The sequence below is a fragment of the Hibiscus syriacus genome, unplaced genomic scaffold (genome assembly GCF_006381635.1).
Source record: "Hibiscus syriacus cultivar Baekdansim isolate YM2019G1 unplaced genomic scaffold, ASM638163v2 tig00116989_pilon, whole genome shotgun sequence".
Taxonomy (NCBI): domain Eukaryota; kingdom Viridiplantae; phylum Streptophyta; class Magnoliopsida; order Malvales; family Malvaceae; genus Hibiscus; species Hibiscus syriacus.
The window spans coordinates 33316-52140 of NW_024063508.1; the positions used below are offsets into that span (position 1 = coordinate 33316).

The 18825-nt window shown below is 33.8% G+C and overlaps 1 pseudogene; it reads left to right on the top strand.

Moving 5' to 3' along the window:
• The first annotated feature begins 273 nt into the window (after positions 1 to 273).
• LOC120193196 lies at positions 274 to 17622 on the top strand (annotated as a pseudogene).
• Positions 17623 to 18825: the final 1203 nt, after the last annotated feature.

Genomic DNA, 18825 nt, shown 5'->3' on the forward strand with positions numbered 1-18825 from the left:
GATAGATTATTTTAACAAGTCAAACCTTCAAAATAATTTAAAGATCTGGATATAAGTTCATATACCCCTTTCATTAGGCTCTTTGTAAAATTTATATTTAACATATTAAATAATATTTTAAATATAATTATACATATTACTCAAATAATTGATATATATATAAGCCTTTGAAAAAAAAAACATTCTCATGAAATGTGAAATTATATGAGAAATAAAAATCGAATGAATGAAAGTAGACTATTAAAATTAACACTATCATGCAAGGAAAAAAGAATGGGAGATAGAGAAAGCTATTCAACTTCAGAGCAGCTCAAGTCGGCTACAGCAACTCAAGTACTTACGTTGTTTGTGGAAAACATCCCAAGGAAACTACATTGGAAGCAGGGGTGAAGAGCCATTGGGCCCAAAAGAGCCCGACCCCTATTGTAATTTGTAATTTTAATTTTTATATTAGCATTAAAAATTGTTAAAAAATTGGGTAAACTACAAGTTTAGTATCTAAACTATTATTTTTATTCTGTTTTTGTACTTAAACTTTATTTTTTTTCAAAATCAAGCCTAACATTTAGTTTAAGTTTCAATTTAATACCCGTCATTTAAAAAATAAACAAAACTCTTGATATGCCATTTTATTTTCAATGATGATGTGACATTGTCTTATGATAATACATCAACTTCACAATTAAATTTTTGACGACGAGGTACCAAAAAATAAAACCTAAATTAAAACATTATGTATAATTTTGAAAAAAAAATTAGGTACCAAAACAAAATAAAAGTAATAGTTTAGATACTTTACGTGTAATTTACCCTAAAAGTTACAGAGATTTTCACTTTATTTAAACATAATATTATGAGTTATAAAGTCTTGTTATTCTAGTATAAAATATTGAGATATAACCATCAACTCTACTACAAAAGTACGCCACTTTCTACTATGATTGTATGGGATTTACTAAAGTAGTCCAAACTTAATTGAGTGACAATTTTTAAAGGTAATTAATTAATTAATAATATATTTATTAATTGTTGTTTGATCTTATATTTAATTTTAGTATATTAAGTACAATATCACTTATGGATGCATTTCGAGATTTGGAGTGACGTGTTTTATTATGATTATGTGATAGTTATGCCTTTGATACCTTTTAAAATCATATTTTTTATTATTTACTTTAATTTTATTTCTAATTTTCTCCTTGTTATTTCATAGAAACGATGAAATTAATATGTATATTCGATATATATATATATATATATATATATAAATTTAAGGGTAAACTATGCAAATAATCCCTTTTGTTTAGAGTTTGATAGACTTTGGTCACTAATTTAAAAATTACTGTTAACATGATCCCTAACATTATTTGTACATCCTCTTTGCTGTTAATTTCTGTTAACCTTAACAAATATATGACATGACAATTAAATATTTTAAAATTTGACATGCATCCACGTGCCCTCCCCCTCTTTCTTCTTGTTTCGACAAAGCTTTGAGCTTTTCCCCAACTATAAAATGAACCCACCCACCATTTCTACACCCCATTATCTTTCACCTGTCAATGAAGAAACCTAAAAATCAAACCATTTTTTCCAAAAGAAAAAGAACACAAATATGAGCTATGGAAGGAGAAGGCAACCGACAAATACGAGAAGATTTATGTTTTGCCAAAACACCTCGACGAGAAGGTTGTCGCATTTCACTTCGATAAGCTCGGAGCTAAGTTGACGAAGCTCACTAAGGATCAAGCTGATTACATTTGTGTGCATGTGAAAGGACCTTACAATCCCCCTCATTACAGGACATGAAGAGAGAGTTTATCAAGAGGAAAATATATGTTCGGATGGTTTGATTGTTTCTTGGTTACCGAAATTTCTTAATATGTTAGGTTTTGATTATTTAGGATTTCTTTTTCTATTTGGGTGATGGAAAAGTTTGATGGGTGGGGAAATGATGTGAGATTCAGTTTCTTTTTAAGATGACTGAATGGGGTTTGAATGAGGTAGTCGGAGATGTGTGTGGAAAGGATCTTACAAGTATTTGGCCATTAATGCGGTCATGTTTGTGCTGCTTTAGGTTCATGAAAAAGAAAAAACAATTTCTTTTGTTTACTTCATTTAAACATATTCGATGAACTATAAAAAAAGAGGCCGGGCCCATGCATGTAGCTAAAGTTGATTGCTTTATGTTGAGTTCATTGTCACAACCCAGCAAAGAAGAAGCAGAAGAAGAAGAAGCAGAAGAAGAAGAAGTAGAAGAAGAAGAAGCGTTGACTTTTTAAAAATTTTAATTGCCACATAATATTTCCGTTAAAGGGTTAACGGGAGTTAACGATTGAGGGACTAAAATCGAACGGATTCATAATGATAGGAATTAAAATTGAACGAATCGATAACGTTAGTTACCATTTACTCTTAATTTTAAATTGGTGACCAAAGTCTATCATACCCTAAACAAAGAGACTATTAGCATAGTTTACCCAAAATTTAAAGTTAAAAAGATCCAAAGTACTGGCTCCTTCTCTAATTGGAAAGGACTATGGTTCGTATTTGCTCTTCATGGAAATATGATAGGGGCGTTCATTGCAAAGAAGCTGAGCAGAGGAGGAATGAGGTTTGGTTTTATAAGGTTTGGAAGCAAAGTGGATGCAGAACGAGCTATAGAGAATCTAAACAGTCATATACTATTTGGTCACAAACTATCGGTACAATATGAGAAAGCTAGAGGAAATACATGTGTGGGTAGAGTACGGAATAAGCTGATAAGGATGAAGAGTGGGGTGCTTAATCAACCAGATTCGTTTAGGGAGGAGACTCAAAGGAATCAGAATACTGAGGAAGTTTTAGCTCTCCAAATTACAGAAAGATGTTAAGGAAGCTTGAGAGGCAGAAATAAGAGGGGTGAGTGCATTGAAGAGAATCTCAGGCCATATAGAGAAGGAGGTCTTGTGGCAGTTGACAAGATGCCTTGTGGGTAAGATGGCGACGGTCTCTAGTGTAAGGGAGATTAGATATCGTTTGCAGAAGTGGGGAATATGGGATATTGTTGAGTTAATCGATTGACGAAATTGGCCAAGAGGGGGTGAATTGGTAATTAAAATTTTGTGGAAGCTTTTGCAGAAAATTGAAAGTAATTGCACAGCGATTTAGAGTGGTTCGACTTTATCAACCAAAGTCTACGTCCACTACCTTAGCTATCCACACTAAGGATTTTCCACAAATTCACTAATTTGTCTTTCTTTTGAGGACAAAGAGTAACCTTACAAACCCTCAAGAATTATACCCCAAATTCTTGAGAACACTCTCTCCCAAAGAGAACAATACAAATTTGCAAACTTACAAGGAAATTCTTACAAGGTAGATTGTTTGCACAATTATAGAACAAGAAAAAAACACTAAAAAAAAATTACAAATGAGCACAAATGGTGTTCTTGAAAGCAAAATGAATATTGAAAGGAAAATTGGCTTGATTTGCACAAACTTGGTGTTTGATGCTTTCTCTCTTGTTTCTCTTATGATTTCTTATTGATCAAAGGCTTCAGAACTTGTTTAAATACACATTGAATCACTTCTGAACATTGGGGATGATTAGTAGAGATAATAGAGTCGTTTAAGTGTGAAATCATTTAATAAAACAACTTGGAGCATGGGGGAATCGGTACCCCTCACGAGGAATCGGTTCCCTAAGTGTAAAATTCAAATATTTCGACCGTTGAACAGTAGGGGGAATCGATACCCCCTGGGGGGAATCAGTTCCCTCTGAGCATTCTGCTTTTCTCGGAGCAAAACCATTCAGGGGGGAATCGGTACCCCCTTGGGGGGAATCGATTCCCTCTGAGCAATCTGGAATTTTTGGCTTTGAAATGGTTCGAAATATTTTGTAAAATTATTTTGAAATTATTTTAAGTTTAAATCTTAATTTTACACTTGAGTAAGGATTAAAAATGACATTTGAAAGATTTGGAGTAATATGTTGATAATCGAATAATTATATCGAATATATTTAGAAAATCTTTTTGAAAAATCTTAAAATTCATTTATCTTAATTTGTTATATCGAAATATCAAAATGTTTTCAACAATCTCCCCCTTTTTGATATAACAAAATATTTTAGTAATTTTAAGATTTTGAAATCAAGTTTTGAAATTACTCCCCCTTACTCTAACACTTCTCCCTTTTAAAACACTTTAATATTTCTCCCCCTGTTTGTTAAATCAAAAAGACTTTTAAAACAAGGTTTTGAAATCATTTAGCCAATTGATGATAAATATATATAACTTAAGCTGCTAAGATCACAATCAAGAGAAATGTTAGCCATTAGTTCCATAATTCAATATTCATAAATATGTAATGGATAATTGGTCATATATGTCTAAAGATGAAAAATAAACACGAAATCCAAATCAAATGTATTAAACATAAGTTCGAACAACCAAAAATAAACAATCCAAAAGCATTCAAAATGTTTTAACAATAAGTTCAATCCAAACAAGCAAAGCTAAGATCATAGTTCAAGCATCCGTAAGAGGATCGAGAGGTGGGAAATAAGCTCACATAGCTACCATTTCATGAGTGAGTTCATTAATATGAGCGTTGGTTGCTTCATTGTTTGCACGCATCTCCCGAAGAATTTCCAATTGTTGAGCTTCCATAGTCGAGAAGTGAGATTCTATGGAAGTGAAGCAAGAATCCAAGGATGCATAACGGAAATCAAATGTCTCCATAAATGATTGAAAATATGGAGGCACATGATCTTCTTACTGAGCTTGTTCCTCGTGTTGTTCTGGCTCATCGTCGGCTTCGTCAATATCTTGCATTAATTGTTCAAGCTCGGGATCGTCGTCAGGTTCTGGTGGAGCTTGAGAAGAGCTAGCTCCTGGAGTATTTTCAGAAGATCGAACCCATTCACCGGTGTCCTTATTCTTTATCCATCACGCTCTCGTTAAGGAAAGAAGATTAATTTGTTTCTTAAGAGGAAAGACGACATCTAGACCTACCCTAAGTCTAGCTCTAGAAAATAGATTACTCAGAATACAACCGTAAACTAGAGATGAACAGAGTTTCTTATTTGGAACTTGGTTTACGGTTTCAACAATTTCAGCAAAAATAATCTCAGGAAGATTTATTTTAAGATTGTTTTGGAAGCAATGTAACCACCAAAGATCTAAAGCACGAAGAGTAGAGTAACGACCTCTGGATGGTTGAAACCACCAAGAAATCATTAGATGAAGAAAGCGATCATGAAGATCTAAGACAATCGCACTATCCCTTCTTTTATAACGAGAACCTAAAATCTGTTTTTCATTTGATATACCATCATTATCTAATCCTAATTCATTAGCTATGTAAGCTGAGTCAAGATGGATGAATTGTCCTAGGAGATAGGAACGAACTGCTATGGTTTTGGTTTGAGCTCGGTTTTTAACACACACGACATTAGAATAGAATATGCGAACAAGTTGATGGTAAACTATAGGATCAAGGTCACAAAGTTTATCAAATTTCCACTCTTGTAAAACAGGAAGATATCTAAAATTGATATCTATCATAGCTTGACGAGAAGGGATATGTTATTCTCTAATTTTGTAAGAGTCAAAATATCGATAATACCAAAAACGATGATTTCTAGGACCATGATGATTGAAACACGAGTTTTGGATAGTCATATTAGGATCAACAGGATTAGGAATAGGAATTTCAGGAATAGGTGGAGAATTTGGAGGTGGGTTGGATTGACGGTTTGAGCGACTAGATGATGACCTAGCACGTTTAGGTTTGGACATGATTTAGGAAATCGAAATAGAATGGATAACCTACAATTTAGAAAACACATGTATGTAATTCAATCAATCCCAAAACTCAATTGAGTTCTCAATATTTCAAGGTTCTCTTAAACTAATCCTAATGGGAAAAGTTTTTGAAAAACTTATTGAAAAATGAGGTTTTGAAAATCAATATATGTATAGTTTTCATAACAACAACATAATTCAATCAAAACACAATAATTTGAAAAATAATTTTTTTTATTTCAAAAATTTCAAAGAATTTTGGAAAATTTTTGTGTTTTTGATGAAATTAGTTGTAAAATCTAGTTTCTAATCACTAAACAATCAGTGCCCGATCACTATTTCTATCTAGAACTAATTAAAACTAGTCTTATGTTCAAAATCAATGAAATAAAGAGTTTAGAAAAATTTACCTTGAAAGATGAGATTGAGTGGATTTTGATGTTGTTTGCACAATTTTAATGATGCTAGCAGGTTTAGGATTTGAAAAATGATGAAATTCCGACTAGAAATAGATGTTATGAAGCAAAGAGGAGATAGGGAGAGAGAGAGGAAGAGAATGATGTGAATGAAGAAGATATTGAGGATTTGAGGAAAAATTAGGGTGTTCTGTCCGTAAAAACTAGAACCCAAGGGGGTATCGATTCCCCTATGGGGGAATCAGTTCCCCTTCAAAGGGGGAATCGGTTCCCCTTTAAAGGGGGAATCGGTTCCCTTTCAAGGGGGTATCGATTCCCTCTGCCCTATAATTCAAAAATCTGTATTTTAAACACTCAAAATGCTAAATTAATCTTTTCTAGTGGTATTGGCAACTCATTTATCAAAAATTAATTATGTTCAATCAATCAAATTAATCCTTAAACTACAATTAAACATAAAGTTAACTTTTCATCAAGAATCATAAACTCCCCCTAACTAATAGCAATGAATGTAATCAGAAATTACTATTATAAGCATTTTTTTTTCATTTAGTCTTAAAAGTGCTAAAATTATTTTAAACACTAAGTGAAGATAGGTCAGTTAAACCTAATTCTCTCCTAAGTGTCGAAAAACGTTCATTGTCCAAAGGTTTTGTAAAGATATCCGCTAATTGATGCAAAGTATCAACAAATTCTAGAACTACTTCTTCCTTAGTGACATGGTCTCTAATGAAGTGATGTCTTATTTCAATGTGCTTAGTTCTAGAGTGTTGGATGGGATTTTTAGTGAGACAAAGAGCACTAGTATTGTCACACTTGATAGGAATGGTACCTACTTCAATTCCATAATAAAAAAGTTGTTGTTTCATCCATAAAACTTGTGCACAATAACTCCCGGCTGAAATGTATTTGGCTTCAGTGGTAGATAATGCAACACAATTTTGTTTCTTTGAAAACCAAGAAATCAACATATTTCCAAGGAATTGGCAAGTACCGGAGGTGCTTTTCCTATCTAATTTGCATCCTCCATAATCCACATCAGAAAAGGCATGCAAGCTAAAGCTAGAGTGTCTAGGAGACCAAAGTCCTAAACTAGGAGTGTCCTTAAGGTATCTAAAGATTCTCTTGACAACTAGTAAATGTGATTCCTTAGGGTATGATTGAAATCTAGCACATAAGCAAACACTAAACATAATGTTCGGTCTACTTGCAGTTAGATAAAGCAAAGAACCAATCATTGACCTATATAATTTAACATCCACACATTTACCTTCTTCATACAAGTCAAGCTTTGTAGAAGAGCTCATTGGAGTGTCATAAGGTTTCCCATTTTCTAGTCCGAACTTCTTGAGCATATCTTTGACATACTTAGCTTTGATTGATGAAGATGCCATCTTTTCTTTGCTTGATTTGGAGTCCCAAGAAAAATGAGAGCTCCCCCATCATGCTCATCTAGAATTCACTTTGCATTAGCTTAGAAAATTCTTGGCAAAGAACATCATTAGTAGAACCAAATATTATATCATCAACATAAATTTGAACTACTGATAAATCTTTACCTTTATGCTTTTAAAAACAATGTAGTGTCAACCTTTCCTTTTGAAAAACCTTTTTCAATTAAAAAATTTGACAATCTTTCATACCAAGCTCTAAGAGCTTGTTTTAAACCATAAAGTGCTTTTGTCAATTTAAGAACATGATCCGGAAATTTTGAATCTTCAAAACCTGGAGGTTGTTCCACATACACTTCTTTTTTTATAAAACCATTTAAAAATGCACTTTTTACATCCATTTGATATAATTTAAATTCATGAAAACATGCAAATGCTAATAACATTCTAATTGCTTCCATCCTAGCTACAGGAGCGTATGTTTCATCATAGTCTATGCCCTCTTCTTGAGTATACCCTTGAGCAACAAGTCTATCCTTATTTCTCACTATATTACCACTCTCATCAAGCTTATTCCTAAATACCCATCTAGTACCTACAATAGATTTATTACTAGGCCTTTCAACTAATGTCCATACTTTACTTCTCTCAAATTGATTTAATTCTTCTTGCATAGCCATAATCCAATGTTCATCATTTAATGCTTCTTTAATATTCTTAGGCTCTATGCATGAAATAAATGCAACATAATTACAAATATTTCTAAGAGAAGATCGAGTTATTACCCCTTTGGATGAATCACCTATAATCTCACCATCCTTGACATAGTTGTACTCTCTTGGATAAGATACTTCCCTTTCTTCAATGGTTGGATTCTCAAGAGGATAATGAGTTTCCTCATCTTTTGTTTCTTCATTTGATGATGATTCTCCAATGTCATGTCTAACGTCTACATCATCATTCAAACAAAAATCTTTCCTCGGAAGGAGATTATCATAAAAAACAACATGTATAGACTCTTCTACAACCAAAGTTCTTTTATTAAATACTCGATAAGCTTTAGAATTTAAGGAATAACCCAGAAAAATTCCTTCATCACTTTTAACATCAAATTTGCCAAGGTTTTCTTTACCGTTGTTTAAAACAAAACATTTACATCCAAAAGGATGAAAATAACTAATGTTAGGCTTTTTATTTTTGAAAATTTCATATGGAGTTTTCTTTAAAATTGGCTTAATCATTACTCGATTTACAACATAACAAGCGGTATTTGTGGCTTTCGCCCAAAAATATTTTGGCAAATTATTTTCACAAAGCATGGTTCTAGCCATTTCTTCTAAAGTTCAATTTTTCCTATCAACAACTCCATTTTGTTGAGGGGTTCTAGGTGATGAAAAATTATGGCTAATACCATTAGAATTACAAAACTCATTAAATCTAAGATTTTCAAATTCAGTGCCATGATCACTTTTAACACTAGTGATAGAGTAACCTTTTCGTTTTGGATTACTTTTGAAAATGTGATGAAATTTTCTAATGCTTCATCTTTAGTACTTAAGAATAGAACCCAAGTATATCTAGAGTAGTCATCTGCCAAGAAAAATACATATTGTTTTCCACCCAAGCTAGTAGTCCTAGTTGGCCCAAAAAGATCTATATGGATCAATTATAATACTCTACTAGTTGACACATCATTAATGAATTTAAAAGAAACTCGCTTTTGTTTTCCTTTAGCACAAGCATCACATATTTTATCATTTTCAAATTTAAGTTTAGGCAGCCCTCGAACCAATTCTCCTTGAACTAACCGTTGCAAAACACTCATGCTAGCATGTCCTAGTCTCCTATGCCATAACCAACTATCATGCTCATCCTTTGCAACTAGGCATAAATTAATCATTTCTATAGAGTCTAAATGCACCATATATATATTTCCTGTTCTATGACCAACAAGCATAATCCTATTAGATGGAATGTCAATGACTTTACAACCATTAGTTTCAAATATGACATTGAATCCCTTATCACATAATTGACTAATACTGAAGAGATTATGCTTTAATCCATTCACATATAACACATTTTTAATTTGTATGGAAGAGGTATTACCTATTGTACCTATACCTTCAATGTGACCTTTTGAATTATCACCAAAAGTCACTTCTCCTCCATTTTTGGCGTTAAGCTCTATGAATCGGTTTTTGTCTCCGGTCATGTGTCTCGAGCATCCACTATCAAGGTACCATGAATTTGGATTTGTTTCCCGTGCCTTGTAGCAATGCTCCTTTTCCTACAAACATAGATTAATTTCTAATTTTTGGTACCCAAATTCTTTTGGGTCCATATTCATTAGTTTCTAAAATCCTAGTCCCCTTTGGTATCCATTTATGAAGGACAACCTTATCTTTAGTAGTAATGAGTTCTTTAGGAACCCACATACTTCTAACGATTTTTCTATTAGAGGTTCTTCGGGGACCTCTATGATTGTAGTTTTTAAAACTTTTTCTAACAAAGTTGGATTTTGAATTTTCTCCTTTTTCAAAATGTTTTGTTCTAACTTTATCAAAAGAAGCTTTAAGATCATCAATTTTCTTTTGATGATCCTCATTGACCTTTGAAAGTAAATTTTGCAAATCCGAATTTTTCTTTTCAAACTCTTCTAGTTTGATTTGCAAATATTTGATTTTACTTTCAAGATCGTTGTTGGTTTTGGATATGAGTTTATTTTCATTTTTCAATTTTGAAATATCTTTTTTATGTTTTAAAAATAATTTCTCATAATCCAAAGCCAACCCATTATATTCCTCTAATAGCTCATCATAAGATAAATCATCAAAATCAGATGAGTTAGAGGTTACCTTAGAATCTTCCCCGAAGGCCATCAAGCACAAGTTTGCTACTTCTTGTTCCTCTTCATCGGAACCTTCTTCATCACTCCATGTAGCCACATGAGCCTTGTGCTTATTCTTTGATTGACCATTTCTCTTCAATTGTGGGCAATCATATTTGACATGCCCCATCTTTTTGCATTCATAGCAAATGATCGGGTCCTTCTCTTTTGGTTCATTTTTGAGACCTTCATTTCGTTTGAATTTTCTTCCTTGGTAAGGTCTCATCATTTTTCTGAACCGTTTGGCAAACAATGCCATTTCCTCATCATCGTCATCTTCATTCGAATCACTCTCATCTTTTGTGGATTTGAGAGCAACTCCAATGTTTTTCTTCTTCTCATTATCCTTTGGTGTCTCGTCAATCTTATTGAGGTCTACCTCATCTTCAAGCATCATTTCATGAGTGAGGAGGGAACTGATTAGTTCTTTAAGAGTTAAGGACGTTAGGTCCTTAGACTCGATGATTGCCGTCTTCTTTGATTGCCATGATTTTGGAAGGGAGTAAACTAACTTCCTCACAAGCTTTTCATTTGAAATGATCTCTCCATATGATTTGAGACCATTGACAATCGTTGAGAATCTATCTTTCATAGCTTTGATATCTTCATTTGGTTTCATCCTGAAATTTTCATAGCTATGCGTTAGAATACTAATTTTATATTTTTTTACCTCATCCGTACCTTCATGAGTGACATGAAGTTTGTCCCATATTTCTTTGGCGATTGTACAAGATGAAACTCTTCCGTATTCATCTGGTCCAAGAGCACAAAATATGATATGGATGGCTTTGGAGTTGAGCTGGAACATTTTTGTCTCTCATTCACTCCACAATCTTGTATGAGTGAGAGGCTTGATGTATCCTTTTTCTATGACATTCCATGCTCCCATGTCACTTTCTTGAATGAAGTACATCATCCTATTTTTCCAATAGGCATAGTTAGCCCAATTGAAGAAAAGAGGCTTGTTGACAGGCATCGAATCGAGACCGGAGTCGAAGTTTGAAGTAGAGGCCATTGATGACTTTAATTATCGATGTAACTCTTCCCAAATCGACTCAAGAGGTGATTAAACCTTCAAATGAGTTAGGCTCTGATGCCAATTGTTGAGTTAATCGATTGACGAAATTGGCCAAGAGGGGGGTGAATTGGCAATTAACATTTTGTGGAAGCTTTTGCAGAAAATTGAAAGTAATTGCACAACGATTTAGAGTGGTTCGACTTTATCAACCAAAGTCTACGTCCACTACCTTAGCTCTCCACACTAAGGATTTTCCACAAATTCACTAATTTGTCTTTCTTTTGAGGATAAAGAGTAACCTTACAAACCCTCAAGAATTATACCCTAAATTCTTGAGAACACTCTCTCCCAAAGAGAACAATACAAATTTACAAACTTACAAGGAAATCCTCACAAGGTAGATTGTTTGCACAATTCTAGAACAAGAAAAGAACACTAAAAAATAATTATAAATGAGCACAAATGGTGTTCTTGAAAGCAAAATGAATATTGAAAGGAAAATTGACTTGATTTGCACAAACTTGGTGTTTGATGCTTTCTCTATTGTTTCTCTTATGATTTCTTATTGATCAAAGGCTTCAAAACTTGTTTAAATACACCTTGAATCACTTCTGAACGTTGGGGATGATTAGTGGAGATAATAAAGCCGTTTAAGTGTGAAATCATTTAATAAAACAGCTTGGAGCGTGGGGGGAATCGGTACCCCTCATGGGGAATCGGTTCCCTAAGTGTAAAATTCAAATATTTCGACCGTTGAACAGTAGGGGGGAATCGATACCCCCTGGGGGGAATCGGTTCCCTCTGAGCATTCTGTTTTTCTCAGAGCAAAACCATTCAGGGGGGAATCGGTACCCCCTTGGGGGGAATCGGTTCCCTTTGAGCAATCTGGAATATTTGGCTTTGAAATGGTTCGAAATATTTTGTAAAATTATTTTGAAATTATTTTAAGTTTAAATCTTAATTTTACACTTGAGTAAGGATTAAAAATGACATTTGAAAGATTTGGAGTAATATTTTGATATTCGAATAATTATATCGAATATATTTAGAAAATAGTTTTGGAAAATCTTAAAATTCATTTATCTTAATTTGTTATATCGAAATATCAAAATGTTTTCAACATATATCAAAGTCAATAGGCTTGGAGGCAAATCCTTTTCACTAAGTTTTGACGAAGAGGAGCTTTTCATGATGCTTGAGGACTTGAACTGGTCATACCTCAAAGAAGTCTTTTCAGAGGTGGAGCTTTGGACAGAATCGATGGATAAGGTGGAGAGAGCAACTTGATTAAACCTTTCATGAATTATTTATATATTTTTATAATTAATGCATATAACAATACTTAAATAAAAATGTAATGTAAATGCGAAAATGCAAAAATAAGAATGCAAATTATGCAATGCAAATGCATGTATGAAAAAGGTGTTAATCAAGAGTGATAATCTTAAAACAACTTTTATTGAACACAAAATTTTTGATACATCAAACAAAACTTTACATATAGGGATAACTTTCACTCTTAACTTCTCTATTTTCCTTAAAAGCCAAATTAACTTCCACTCATGCTCAGGTGTGGAGTTGTTAATCTAATTTAATTTTCTCGTGAAACTAGCTAAATCAGTCAGTTTTACTAGCCACATTGCTTGCTTGAACACAACTTCCTTCATGACATTGTCTTTTTCTTCCATCTTCTATGTCAATTCTCAGAGTTGTAGACAATGTTGTTCGTTTTTTCTTGTGAAGGAATCTTTATGGTTACAGAGTTCTTGTACAAGATCTTCATAATCCTCTACCATCCTCAACAATGTATTGTTCTTGGCTTCAGTGGCTTTTAATTCAGTATCAATCTCATGCTGATGGATCTGATATGAATCTTCCATGTTTATTATAGACCTATTCAACATTTGGTTTTCAATTTGACATCTTTCCAAATTCTTCTTGGTTGTATTACGCATTTCTCCTACAACCCGTAAACTATGAGAAAACTTATTCGCTTGATTTTCGTGTGTCTTGCAGTTCTTTTTCAATTTAGTGACCCATGTTATATACTTTTCTAGGGTATTTCCTATACCAACATTTTTAAAGGCTTGACTGACCTTTTGGAAATCCTTATGCATGGTTTCCATTCTATGCTCAATTAATCGTTTTCAATCTTTAAATGACGTATTTGATCCTCATACATCAACAAGTCTTCTTTATTCTGGACGCCCCTACTGATACTTTTACCTTTGAATACTTTTGGTATTAATCTAGCAGGACCTTCAGTTATCAAACTATGTCGATCATTTATCATAAACTCTAATATTCCATGATCCAAAAGACATTGGACTCGATATTTGAAGGCAATGCAATTTTCAATGGAATGTCATTGAGCTCCGGCATGATATTCATAATGAATATTGATATCATACCAATTCGGATACGGAGGTTGCCACGATTTCACATAATGCGGAGCCGCTTCTCGTGCTTTAAGTAGCTTCTCGTATAACTCCTTATATGATATAGGGATAACATCAAAATGAGAACCACCTTTTATCTTGGATTGAACCTAAGTTTCACTATAGCAAAAATGGTTTTTAGCGGCGGATGTAGCGGCGTTTTTATTGCAAACGCCGGTAATTATTTACATATAGCGGCGTTTTTGAACAAACGCCGCAAAATACTATAATTTAGTGGCATTTGTATAAAAACGCCGCTAAAGAATCGTAATGTAGTGGCATTTTTATACAAACGCCGCTATAAACTAGTATTTTAGTGGCGTTTTTATACAAACGCTGCTATAGACACGTACTTTTGTGGCGTTTTAATACCAAACGCCTCTATAGACTCGTACTTTAGTGGTATTTTTACACAATCGCCGCTATAGACACGTACGTTTGTGGCGTTTTAATACCAAATGCCACTATAGACACGTACTTTTATGGCATTTTAATACCAAACACCGCTATAGATTCGTACTTTAGTGGCGTTTTTACACAAACGCCGCTATAGACATGTACTTTTATGGCGTTTTAATACCAAACGCCACTATAAACTCGTACTTTAGTGGCCTTTTAATACCAAACGCCGCAATTGTCATATAACCTAGTGGCGTTTACGTAAAAAAACGTTGCTACTGAACACTACTTTAACATATCGAAACAAAACCCTAATTTCATAGATTCAGTATGGGCATCGAAATATATCTCCCCTCCCTTTTATCTCTTCGCATCCACTCTCATCCTTTGATCCTTCGACCTCCATTGTTCGATCCATCGTCCCCTTACATTCAACCCAGATATCTCCCTCTTTCATTCCCCTCTTGGTGGTGGCGCCTGATAAGTTGTCGGTGAAGTATACTGCCGTAAGCCTCCATGGCCATGATGTCGGTGTGGTTCAAGCCAATAACCCGGTTCCTGTAAAGCGTCTGGTTTATTACTTCGAGATTTATGTGAAGGACGCTGGAGTCAAGGGTCAAATTGCTATTGGATTCACCAGTGAAGGCTTCAAGATGCGCAGGCAACCGGGGTAATCTCTGGCTTTTTTCTTCTTCTCTATTTCAAGATACTGTTGTTGAAAACCAGTTTTAATTGGAGTACTTTTCATTTGAAATAGTTTGCATTTGTTTGATGAATTGGGGAAAAACTGGAAATTAAGAAAAAAAAAGAAAAGGAAGGATAGAGTGAGAATTAATTTCATTTGATGTTTTCTAGTTTTATCAGTATGTATGATCGTTTATAGCTGCTTGATAATGGAAAACAATGCATAAGAAGATTAAATCCAGTCTGGAAAAAGAGGAAAGGGAGTTGCTCCTAGTTGAAGTGAAAGAGAACTGATCTTGTGTTCTGCCTGTTGTTCATTCAGTTCAACTGATTCTATGACTAGTTTTGATGAGAGATTCTGGATATTGAGAGAAGCAAATCTCCTCCTATGTCAAAGAAATGATCTTTTGTCGAGGGTCCCTATTTTTGGTAATTCAGTTCAATTGGGCTTATGTCTTGTTTTAGTGAGAGATCCAGAATATTTAGATAAATGAATCTCCTTTTAGTGATTGGGAATGTGTGTGCATTGGGGGAGGAGAAAGAAATGAATTCTCTCTTTTAATATTGTGGGAAACACAAGATTTTTAAAGAATGAAAGAAATATAATCAAGATGAAAGCTTTTAATTATGTAATACATATAAGAAAAATTTTATTTTTCGTAAATTCTTATATGTACACACTAAGTTCAAAGTATCCTTAACTGTGTCAGGTGGGAAGTAAACAGTTGCGGGTATCATGGGGATGATGGTAGGCTCTATCGTGGGCAAGCAAAGGGAGATGCTTTTGGTCCAACATATACAACAGGAGATACGGTTGGTGGCGGCATAAACTTTGCTTCACAGGAATTCTTTTTCACGTAAGTGCAGTTGTTCATCAAGCACTGTATTTAGGAGCACTTGTGGCTCAAATGTCTATGCTGCTTACATATGAAGTTCTATTCATTTCTGAAGATTCTTATGATTCTGTATGCTCATATGTTGATGCCAGTAAAAATGGGGCAATAGTAGGAACTTTTAGCAAGGAAAAGGAAATAAACCGTTGCTTGTTTCCCACCATTGCTGTCCACAGCCAAAATGAGGAGTATGTTTACCTTCTTTTATTGTGTATTTATATGAATTCTCTCATCTGTATGTTGTTATAACGTACCCATATTTGCATTTGGCGAAATATAGGAATAATGGATATGCCATTTCTCTCTATTCCTTCCTCTTCAGTTATATTTAATTGATACATTGAGGTTTGTCTATAATGAATGAGAAGTGATGGGTTAGTTATGACACCTTTTTTCCTACCATTTTCCAACATATTGTTTGGCCTTGTAAAATTACTTTAAGCGGTAAAATAAGCTAAAAGTTGCCTGAGGTTATTCAAACTTATTTCATGATAGTGACAGTGCCAGAGTCGGTTTATATGGCTTCAATATAAAATTTTCAGATCTGAACAGAGGTTAAATGTGGCTTGAGCAAGTTAATAAATTATCAAGCTGAAGTGTAGTAGGCTTTTGCCAGACTCTACTAAGCTAGTTTACATCCCTATCCTTGGACAATTGGTGCACTATGTTTAAATCAAATATAACACAATATTGTCCTACTCCGTTAATAATGTCATGTATATTTTCAAAAAACATGGCTTTGGAATGTTATAATTAGGCTATATGTCCGAGGGGAAATTTTGTGATTAATGCAAAAGTGGCAGAAGTATTTGTTATGGATGTGACTTTTATATGCAATTTGCAAATGATGCTTATAGTGATTTTGTTATTTGAAAAATCAAACAAACTCTTCTCATTCGGTATGCTAGTAGGTTGGCCTTTCTGGTGATGATATGCTGCTTTGGTTGTTAAAAACACCTAAAATGCAATTACGATATATCTTATCTACTTTGGTTTTTCCTTACTATTTGCATTGATATTTATTACATAGTTTCATCATCATGCAATTATGATATTTCAAGTTTTTCTAATGAGCTTTTTTATTTATTTCAAAATGTGCAGGGTTAATGTCAACTTTGGGCAAAAGAAGTTTTCTTTTGATCTGAAGGCAAGTTATGCTTCCTTTTTCTGCTTGTAAATAGTCTAATTAATCTTAGTAAACCATGGTTCCCTCAGTCTGTCATTTTAACTGGTTTCTTAAATGTTTCTTTTCTGTATCTTCCTGCTTATCATCTTTGATGATATATATCAGGAATATGAAGCTCAAGAAAGGTTGAAGCAGCAGATGACTATTGAAAATATGCCTCTTACCTCCAAATATTAGTTATGGGTATTTTTTTTCTCCTTCTGCTTTTATGTATTTTCTGTTCTGTTGTTTTACATGCCTGTCCATTGCAGTTACCTATTGGATGATTTGATGTTTGTGGTTAAAGAAGTATCTGAATTATTTAAATCTAGGCTACTGCTCTGATAATGTAACAGTTTCTGTAAAATAGAAACTTGTCCTCTAGGCAATGGTGTTAATATTAACTACATGTTGTTGGTTCTTGATAACTGGTCTATCTTCTGCCTCATGTTACAACACAGTGTAATAAGGCATTGAAGAAGTCTGAAAGGGTTTTGAAGCACCAGAAGCGGTATGAGTACAAGATAAAATATTAATACTTGAAGATATATGTGTCAGACTAAATCTAGAGAATAAAATCTTATGCATGCAAGTTCTAATGTTATCAGCGATGATGATTTGCAAGCCTTTTTGCGTACATTCCGTCAAACTACAGAGTACACAAAGGACATTATTATATATGTATTTCATGATCCTAAGCCTTTTTCTTTATGATGACATTTTTTACATTCTTATGTAGAATATATTTTAGTTTTCATGGTTCCTGACTTCCTGATTTTGTTGTTTGTTGCAACATCTTTTTTCAGTTCTAAATCACTCACATGTAGGTTATGAATGCAAGTTCTGCTGGTTGTTTTCTTTTCTTCTTAGTCTCATCTAAATTATTGTAATTGCAGTAATCTTGAAGAACAAACTTCAACAAAAAGCGGCTTCTTTAATAGACTGGCACAACGTTTCCCATTTGTTTTTAATCTATTGAGGAGAGATCATTCACTGTCAAATGATACTTTCAAATATCTAGAGGTTATGATGATGACGCTAGTGAAATTGAGGATGTATCGAACAACAAATCCATGTATATCTACACTTTGAGGTTCAATTATAACTCATTTGTACTTTAATGTCTTTTAAGGTTCTCTCTCCATAAAAAACTTTAATTTATTTTGTTGTTAAGTATTTTTCTTTATGTTTTTTGTCTTAATTAAAATGTATGGTTGTTGTTAATTAGATAAAGCTAAAGAAAGGTAATTAGCGGCGTTTGTATCCAAAAACGCCGCTATAGGTCTGACTTTTTGCGGCGTTTGTGTTAAAAAACGTCGTTATATGTCTGCTCTTTTGCAGCGTTTGTGTCCAAAAACGCCGCTATAGGTCTGACCTTTTACGGCGTTTGTTCTAAAAACGCCGCTATATATCATAACTTTTTGCGGCGTTTGTTCCAAAAACGCCACTATAGATATCGACCTTTTGCGGCGTTTGTTCAAAAAACGCCGTAATAGATATTGACCTATTGCGGCGTTTTTTGTTCTCAAACGCCGCTAACTTTAGCGGCGTTGATATTGCTCGTGCTTCTTGCGGCGTTTTTCCTATCGCCGCAAATACTTTTAGCGGCACTTAAAAACGCCGCTATAAGACTAAAAAAACGCTGCTAAAACTCTATTTTGCTGTAGTGTTTCCTACATCGGGAACATACTAAACCTCAACGATTTCATATTGCATGATTTCTTCTCATCTCTGGGAGCTTT